This window comes from Podarcis filfolensis (genome assembly GCF_964270895.1).
Source record: "Podarcis filfolensis genome assembly, chromosome: 7".
In the NCBI taxonomy this organism is placed as follows: domain Eukaryota; kingdom Metazoa; phylum Chordata; class Lepidosauria; order Squamata; family Lacertidae; genus Podarcis; species Podarcis filfolensis.
In genome coordinates this window covers 84,069,369-84,077,089 of record NC_139603.1, presented here as the reverse complement: position 1 = coordinate 84,077,089, position 7,721 = coordinate 84,069,369, and positions in this window count along the sequence as shown.

The following is a 7,721-nucleotide window of genomic DNA, read 5'->3' as shown; positions in this document are numbered from 1 at the left end:
ACAGGGATTCGAACCGCTGACCTTCTGATCGGCAAGTCCTAGGCTCTGTGGTTTAACCCACAGCGCCACCCGCTTCCCTTGCTGGAAATGTACTTAGATGGAAATACATCATGTTCAGGGTGGTTTCACTACTGTTTCCAATTGTTGACTTCTGCTAATAAAAGGAGCTGCTACAGAGCTAGCTGGCAGCTTGTTTGGAACATGCTTGCCAGCGTGCTTCTGCACAGCTCCCCTGCATCCAACCTCCTGTTGTCTTACTTCTAAGTTTCCCAGTGCTTCCACTTCATCACTCAGTTCCTCTCTGTTGATGAGGACCAGATCCCCTTTGTTGCTTCTTACCCCTTCTGGGCATTCATATTGTCAGTGAGGCAATGGAGGGATCTGTTGGACCATACATTATGGGCAGAGTTTGAGTTCTGACAGATATCTGGGTAGTTGAAGTCTCCCATCACTAGTATATCTCCCCTGGAGTGAGTGATCTTCACTGAGACACCACACCTGCGTCACTGTTCCAGAACATGCCAATCTTCATCTTGCCCAGTGCATGAAAGTGTGGGTAGGCAGGCATCAAGTACAAATCCCCACTCTGCCATGAAGCTCACTGTATGACACTGTGGTAATTGTCAAGGAGGGAGCCGCTTTCCCAAGTCCTCTGTCCAAACTTCTAATAACTCACACTTAGGCACCAAATGGGTTATCAGACTTTATTGACATCTCCTTTGGCACCAGCTACAGACATCAAATTGCAGTCTAATCTACAACGTGTTCTCTCCCCCTTTTCAGCAGGTTAATTCAAAGATTTATAGGGCTGAGGAATGCTGACAGCCCCATCACCTGCTCCCACCTGGGGGACTCATTGTTAACACCTGCCTGAGGGACCCCACCCAGAAATACTTGCTTACAGAATCACCCCTTCATGACAGTAATCACTATACTTTTAACTGGGCAACCAATACATGCTGCCTGAAATCATCTGGCTGCTTACTTGAGAGTAAGTTGCAACAAGCTTCTCCCTGAATTGAACAGGGAAACAAATCACAGACTTAATATTACAACCAATCACTCAGTAGTTTGTGGTCTTCCTTTATATTCTTTTACAGGCTTGAGAAAGTACCGCTGAACAAAAATCTAAGTTTGTGAACACCAGTGATGAGATATGACTGAGATGTGGTTATTAACACAGTTCTATGCATTTAACTGAGAAATGAGCACAGGACTGGAATCTCCTAGGGGACACACACACACACACTATGGGTTTCTGTAAACTATTTAGATGTTGCTACAGACTTTTATGTTTTTATGTTTTGTAAGTCACTGGAAATTAAGATGTATGTAAATTAATAAATTATTATAATAATTTAATTGCATGTATATAATGGTTCAAAATCCCTTTCAATAAACATGCTCTAAAAGGTGTGTTCCATTGTGTCTTTTTTCCTGACAAAAACCATATTCTTTCTGCTAAAGAATTTGGAGTGAAATGTGAGGCTCTCATGTAGTTCATTCCACTTTGCAAAGAATCTGTTTTCTACACAATTAAGCAAATCTTACCCACCTCACAGCCTGCTGAAGAAGCAATCTGGTTGTGTGTGTGTGTGATATAAAACACATTTAATCTGTCATTCAATCCAGGTGGCTCTTAACTATACCAGAAATGATACAGAAAACCTCATAGTAGATTAATTTGAAATAATAAAATAGCAAGAACAGAGAAAACAAACACCAAGAAATAAAAGCAGTTCTCATCAACACTTGAAAAAAAAAGGAAACTGGGGAGGGCCATCTCTGTGTTTCTCTAGGCATATAGAACCAATGGGAGACTTACAGCAGGTGAAATGCATTTATTTGAATAAAAAGCCAAAAGGAAACTACAGCAATATAACAAGAGGTAGAAAAATGAAGCTTTATCATTCATTCTTTTGAAAGCTTCATTTCTGGGTTAAGACCTGGAGTTCTAGCTCGTCTCTGCGAGAGGCAGTACGGACGCCCGTATGGAAGGTGCGTGAGAGCGGCAGCCCATACGGACTGTGTGCGCCCTCGGCCGCTCTACAGCTGGGGGAGGCAGGGGCCATCTTGTCACACACCCCCAGAGTGGCACCCAGGGCAGACCGCCCCCTCCGCCCCCCACTTCGTACGCCCCTGGCTGTATACGCAAATTCAGATGTCACTATTTCAAATAAAAGAAAGAAAGTAAATGGGAAAGCGAAGATGAGGAAGAAGAGCTCAGGAAAGAAGACTCTTAAAACCATTCCCTGCTTCCTCTGTTGTGATCCAGAGCAAAGTTTTATCAACAGGGTCAGAGAGGAGATGGTCTTGAGTGGGAGTCAAATAATGGCAGTAATCCAAAACAGATAAAAAGCAGAAAGGTTTTCAGCAAATGCAATATCAACAGTAGAGGGAATGACACTGAGCAGGAAAGAAAGGCTCCATATTATGGCACCAAAATGGCGGACAAGCATGGAGGCTGGTGGAATCAATACCAAACTGGGAAGAGGACAGAAAAACACCTTTCAGTGCTGATGGCTGTCAACAGAAATGGACCAGTGATGTACATGAGGAAAAAGTAAGAGGAAAGGAACCCTTGCAACAAATCAGAAGAGAAAAGTATATCCGCAAAGAAAAATACCAGGTCCATTACTGAAAAATAAAGTATATAAGGACGCCAAGGTCAGCCCCAGCCAAATTCAGGATGAAGATGGTGAAACAATTCCTCTTCATGCCAAAGCCGAGAAGCCAGATGACAGTTACACCCCCCGTAAGTCCAAAAATGCTAATAACTGAAATAAAGGCAGGGTTAATAAGGTCTATGATATTCCATAATTAATATGTTCATAGTTTGGGAGCCCAGTTGCATTGTCTCCTTATCTTCCCCTACAGCATCCAAATGGGACAAGGATTGCGAGCTATAATTGCTCCTCATGTTCAATCTCTGCTTTTGAGCTGCTTCTTGTACGAATCCTCCTCCTATCAGAAAAGAGACAAAAGGGAAGTCGGTTCCCATTAAATAAAACTCAACCATATTACATTTGTGTATAGATTTCCCATCCCTCTGATCCATTCCAGTAGCTGGAGTTGGTGGAACAAAGTTGTCGGTGGAACAAAGATTTGTTGAGCAACCAGAAAGTGTGACATTCAAGAGTTTAATTAATTTGCTCTACTTTGAAATCCTGAGTAACAAACCATAAGCAGTTTAGGGGGCAAGAGGGAAAGAGAGGAAAACTGCCAGCAGCAGGTGGTTTTAAAGTTTAAACCACACAGAGAAAGCAAGAACAGAGGAGCAGCACCACATAGTGGTAGGAGGGGAAATGAGGCAGAAGAGGAACCCCTGGAGGATCATGACACAAAAAAGCAGGGCTATCAGGAGCTATGCTGTGTCTCTGGAGCTACAAAATTGATTCCATGCCTTCACCTCAGAGGAAGGAAGGAAGTGTTGCTGGACCACCTTTGAGATTTACAGTTGGAGATCATAAAATCTTCTTCAACATTCTCTTTTGATGAACCCCCAAAGTGGAACTTGTAAGGTTCTCCATCCCTACTCTCATGTCTTGCTTCTTTGTTGTGCTTTGTCATCCATCTGAGTCAATGGAGGAGTACACCTTTGGAGGTGAGATCAAGCAGTTGGACAGTTGTAGCTTCTTTTTATGTTCCTGCCAATTATCTCTTCCCTTCCACCTCTATCAACTTCACCTGACCAAAGTTTTCCAGCTGTAAAAATCAATCTGAATATATACTGTGGTGGAAAACTTTTGCAGGGTTCATTTCAAGAGCAGGAGCACGCACACAGACAGACAGACAGACAGACACACACACACAATAAATCAGGCAATCAAATCAGGTAATCCTTTATCATGCCTCTGGTTGTCAGTGGCTGGAAATCTAAAGCAGGGAAACTGCTGTTGCCCAGGTTCTGCTTGCAGGCTATTCATAGGCATTTGATCGGCTATAATTAGAAAAGGATGCTGCACCACATGGGGTAATGGCTTGGTCCTAGAGTTCTTATGTGTGTTTGAAGAGTTCTGAGCATTTAAGACATCTTTGCATGTCTATCAAAGAATAAGCTACACACTCCTGCCACAAATGTACTTTTGAAACATAAATGGACTTTCAAAGCACCTTGTCTTCTCAAATCCCAGATAAGGCTGGACTCTTCGCTACCATTTTCACTGGATCTTTGAAGAGAAAGAAAAGTGTGGCAGATATTCTAGAACAAACTAAAGATTAACTATATATTTTCTGAGATTCAGGAAGGAGCGAATGCATTATTTACAACCACTTTTTGGAGGTGATCTGAAGGCTGGCCACTTTGCTTCACTTTGCTAGAGGTCCTGGAAACATAGCTGAAAACCTAGTCTTCTGGTAAATAAATATTTTTGGCCTATTTACTTTTTTAAAATATTTTTTTCCCTTCCAGTAGCATCTTAGAGACCAAGTTTGTTATTGGTATGAGCTTTTGTGTGCATGCACACTTCTTCAGATACACTGAAACAGAAGTCACCAGACCCTTATATATAGTGAGAGGGTGGGGAGGGGTATTACTCAGAAGGGTGGTGGGAATGGGTGATTATCTGATAGGTGTGGTAAACCTGTTGACAACTGTTAACGACTGCAATTGGTCTTACAGGAAAAAGCAAGGGGTGAGATGGCTCAAAATGGCTTTATCATGTATAATGATATAAGAATCAAATGTCTCTATTCAGGCATCCTTTTTTAAAGGACTCAAAGAACCAGGGAAGAAGGATTAGATGGTTCTGGAAGTTAAGAGTCAATCCAAGGACACCATTATTGGCAGCTTCGTTGTATACATGTAAAGAATGTTTTATAGACATTTAATTTTAGAAGACTTTAATTAGGTACCAAACGTTGATCCAGACGTGCCTAAATAAATAAATAAATAAATAAATAAATAAATAAATAAAATCCCTATCACGTTTTTATTGGTCCTTGGAGCTTGTTCAATATCAAGCTTTGAGGTTATCATACAAACAAGTTTGACACAGAAGCTCCTGCAAAGTGCCCCCAAACAATTCACTTCTGCTTGTTTCATTGTCCACTAGTTCCTCTTTCCCCATTCTCACCACAGCCCTGTTGCACCACTTCCTATTCTGTTACAGTCAGCACTTCATTGTTAAGGGTGAAACAGAAAAGTGTGAAACAGGAAAGCAGACATCACAGAGTCATTCAAGAGAAATGAATGGTGATGTTACGATGACTCATGTGGACAATTTGGTTGTGTATTTTCATTATTGATTGTTTCTGACTACTTTACTTATACCTGTAATGACATACCATATTTTGTGCTCTATAAGACTCACTTTTTCCCTTCTAAAAAGTAAGGGGAAATGTGTGTGCGTCTTATGGAGCGAATGCAGGCTGCCCAGCTATCACAGACACCAGAACAGCAAGAGGGATTGCTGCTTTTACTGCGCAGCAATCCCTCTTGCTGTTCTGGCTTCTGAGATTCAGAATATTTGTTTTATTGTTTTCCTCCTCCAAAAACTAGGTGCGTCTTGTGGTCTGGTGCGTCTTATAGAGCGAAAAATACGGTGTTTTTCTTCAGGTGGTAAGCTGCCTTGAGCATGATTTCAACTATGGAAAGCCAGCATTGAAATAGCATTATGTATGTATGTGTGTATTTTTAAGAGTTTGGGATGTTAGGCTATGCTCCAGATCCCTCTAATCCCTGGATCTAGCAAGTGTTACAAGTTAATAAAGGCAGTGGGCAAATTTTGTAGGCAATGATGTTACCTAGAAGTAAAGCAGCAAGCTGGAAAGAGAGAGTCAGAGTACTGTTTGAGAGCAATATTTGAATCCAAGGTTGTGGTTGTGGGAAAAACAAGACCCTTTTGTGGGGCTAATGCTGTGATTCCCTTGATCATAGGCACATACTATATATGTGTAAAAGTAAACAATTTATCATAAAGACACCACAGTCTCTGCTCTGCCTCATTCCGAAAGGATACACGGACCCTGGGTAAGTTCCCATAACTGCTGGAATTCCACATCGCTCAGAGATTGTTATGGCACGCAACAGCAGCAGCAACCACAATTGTTGTGCAGTTGGTATTTGTGGTAAGGAAACTGCTTTGAATTGATAGGTTTTCAAATTAATACTTAATTATAATAATTTAATTGTATGTATAAGACTGCTCAAATTCCCTTCCAATACCTATTTGGTGTTTCACATGCTCCATTATCTTTTTTAATTTTATTTGAGGAATATTGTTCATTATTTAAAAATAGTGAGAACAGTGTAAAACAAGCACCAAAACATACAAGCAGGGCACAACAGCAGTGCCCCCCATCAATCAATCTTTTTATTTTTATGCTGTCTTTCCAAAGTTAAGACCATGCTCATGGCGGCTTACAACATTACGTAACTTTAAACATAACAAAAGTAGTAATAAACAATAAATAAAATATCAAAAAGCACACAGTCAAATGAAACAATTTCCACATAAACCATAAGATACAAAATACAGATACAAAATATTAACAGCAACAACCCCCAACACAATTGTGCCAATCAAGTACTTCCGCCCAATGTGTTGTGATGGTTCACAACTGTGCTGATTTGGATGCTTCTAGAGATGTTGCCCAAATTGGTATGAAGGTTCCTGGAGGCTGCAGTCTTCGAGTATGTTTGGAGACACCATTCGTAATAGTTTTGTTTATTTATGTATTAAATCTACATATTGCCCTTCTTCTGAAGATTACAGGGCAGTTCAGAATGTAAAAATTATAACACAAAACATTTAATAAAACAAAAACAAATGAATAACCCCCCTCCATCAAACACATTTAAGGTGAATCAGCTGAAGGCTTGGGTATAGAGGAACATTTCTGCCTGGTGCCTAAACATATGAAATAAAGGTGCCAGGCAAGACTTCCTAGAAAGAGCATTCCATCTGATATGGTGGAACAAACCAATTCTTTAGCATGACTTCACCCAATTTGGCACAACTGTAAGAAATGAGGTTTTCTGAGGCTAATGTTGCAGTTTTTGTCTACATAAATGTGCCTAAATAAAGACACATTTGACTCAAATTTTAGTTTTGGTTTTTGGCAGAATTTAGGCCACAACTTTATTGATTACAGAAAAGTGAGTGGTTGCATAGGCTCTGGTTCGACTAGCTCCCTACACCCTTGCAGGTAGCGCTGACCCAGAGCTCTATCATAGGTCAGCCAAGGGTGAACACCTGAGGCAGGTGAAAAGCCTGGGAACAGACTCTGTTCACTCCCCAGATGCTCCCCTGGACTCAGGCACGGGCACAACACCCTTTGACCAAAACAAGTTGAGTCCCTGGATTCCTTTAACAGAATACCTTTCACATAGGGATGGCGAGACCATTCTCCCATCCCTATCAAATGAACCAGTGCCTATCCACAACCTTACAAGTTGTGATGAATTGCTACGTGGCAGGTGAAACCCAAATGGCTACAGCCAATCAGCCAAGTGGGGGAAATTCCTGCCGTGCCCCTGTCCCAACGACAGACGATACACGACAGCATAGCAAGGTCAATCACAAAATGCCCTAAAATTAGGGAGAGGTGTGCGGGTGTTCCGATGCATGAGCTGAAAGAGGAAGCTCTGGGACACGTGCATGAGTCTCTCAATCCTTTTGGACTGCACCCCATTGGCTAGATTAAACCCAGCAACTAGGGACCTACCAATTGCGTGTTGTAGCTATCCAATAGACCCACCCACAACCAGGAGGTCAGTC